Source organism: Penaeus japonicus, unplaced genomic scaffold, assembly GCF_977035675.1.
Source record: "Penaeus japonicus unplaced genomic scaffold, GWHDUDI00000001_assembly GWHDUDI00000013, whole genome shotgun sequence".
NCBI lineage: Eukaryota > Metazoa > Arthropoda > Malacostraca > Decapoda > Penaeidae > Penaeus > Penaeus japonicus.
Window position 1 is genome coordinate 22,985,343 of NW_028234415.1, and position 2,325 is coordinate 22,987,667.

At 30.4% G+C, this 2,325-nt stretch overlaps 1 non-coding gene across 1 annotated transcript; it reads left to right on the plus strand.

Moving 5' to 3' along the window:
• Positions 1–423: 423 nt before the first annotated feature.
• On the plus strand, positions 424–495 carry TRNAQ-CUG (transfer RNA glutamine (anticodon CUG)). Its single transcript has one exon. It is a non-coding gene; the product is annotated as a tRNA-Gln (tRNA).
• The last annotated feature ends 1,830 nt before the right edge of the window (positions 496–2,325 follow it).

Here is a 2,325-nt window from a genome sequence, read left to right on the forward strand (position 1 = left end):
GAGAAAGCACAGATACAAAGTAAATCGAATTGTGCCAAGTAAAGAAGGAATCGTCGGGAAAAACACCCGTTATCCAGTAATGCCTCTTTTCTTTTTTTTCTCCGAGGAAAACTGTTGACCAGATATATATCATGTGTTCATCAGTTATTAAATTTCAAATCATAAATCTTTGAATTCCAGTTTTAAAAAGACATTAATTAAAACATTTTTATTGAACATTTCCGGACTAAAAAAGCCTGGAATGGCCATTAATACAAGGGTCTTATTTCGAAACTACTAAAAAGTGCATTGTTGACTGAAACACGGCGTTCAATATCTTATCAGCGATAACTATCCCATGCATACTCTCCTGACTATGCCATAGCATCACCGAATCATATAAAAACTTTTCATAAAACTAGATTAGAAATTCAACACCGTAGCGGTCCCATGGTGTAATGGTTAGCACTTTGGACTCTGAATCCAACAATCCGAGTTCGAGTCTCGGTGGGACCTAGAACATTATATTTTTTTATTCATATCTCGGCCTCATGGAAGCGTTTGCTATAATGAAATATGTTCAGGGATTCGTTTTAAACGCTTTGAAATATCTTATGCTGGTTGCATGACATGACTGAAAATGTCCGAATGCGCATCAAAATTAGAAGGAAAAAAAGATTGGATGCAAGACCTAATCCAGTTTGCAACCCTTCGGACGCAAAAACAAATGATGTCCAGCACGATTTGCAATGTATCTTTTTACTAAGAAAGAAGGAATTAATAGTGTGGCATCAGACATCGAAATTATTTCTTCATCTGGACATTTCCCTTGTTGTTTGTTTGTTTGAAATCACGTGTTGCAGTGATGTTAAAAAAAAAAAAAATTATATATATATATATATATATATATATATATATATATATATATATATACATATATTGGCTATGTAAAATGTGTCTTCTTTATATTAATGGGAATACTTTTACACTGATATTTTTAGGATGCATGTCACAGTTTTATGTAAATCATATTTGATCAGCAATTACTTGTCTGGACATCAGCTTTCAAATGTCACAATGAAAATTATATATATAAATATATATATATATATATATATATATATATATATACATATATATATATATTTTTTTTTTCTTTTCTTTTCTTTTTTCAAAGGGGAGAAGTATTGCTTGAGCAGACTAGAGATATCGGATGTTTTGTGAAATTTTGGTCTATCATGCAATTCTGGTCCGTAGAATAGAGAAAATGCAATAATTTAGCCTAAATATCACATAAAGATATTCCACATTCATAATCATATTCATATGTGAAATACGGTAGGGTCTATAATTAATGCATATATTAGTATCATGATGAAGATTGTGGGAATATAATCATATTTGCATTAAAACTTATATATTCCATAATGATGGGATGAACTTGTTTGTAAAAAAAAAAAAGCTGGTATGGAGTTACTTTGTATATGCATGAGCAATTTGTCAAAGTCGCACATACATTTGAATCTGAATTAGATACAATGTGTAATATCATTATGTTCAATGGTAATGACTCGAAAAGAACAACATCATTTAAATAAATGTATCATAATTAGACCATTTCAAACGCATACAAACTATACGTCATTTTCCCGCGCTCGGTAACGGTCGTCCGGAACTGCTTTTTTTTTTAACGGTCTCAGGAATTCAATTTATTTCATCAATATATTCTCTTGGTGTTTGTGGTAGTTTATATTTTTTGGTTTTTACTCGTTGTAACGATCCAATAATAAATTTCGGGGATAGTGAGTGAAAAGTATTTCTTAACCTAAATAGCCCTGGCTGGTAAGTGTTTGTCCGACTGTTTTAAGTTTAACTCAATGGAAAGAAATTGAATTTTGTATTATCTATCAATATATTATTTGATATCATCCGATAATGTTTCATCTGAACATAGGGAATTAAATTATCTATGAGTGAAGCGTGCAGGGCCAGATTATAGACAGTTGACAGTTCAAATTATGGTATATCATTGGCTCTCCCACTTAGTTCCTTTCAGCGTATCTTGAAGGCCAAATGACGTCGTAAGGATACTGACCTTAGTGCTTTTTAGTGTTTAAACATACTGTTTTGAAACACGGAAGAGATTTTCAGGGATATCATTACTGAATGGAAGTTCTTGAATAAATCACAGACATTGTCTTTTTTCCTCTGACCTACTGTTTATATATATATATACATATATATATATATATATATATATATATATACATATATACATACATATGTATTTATATATATATATATATATATATATATACATATATACATACATATGTATTTATATAT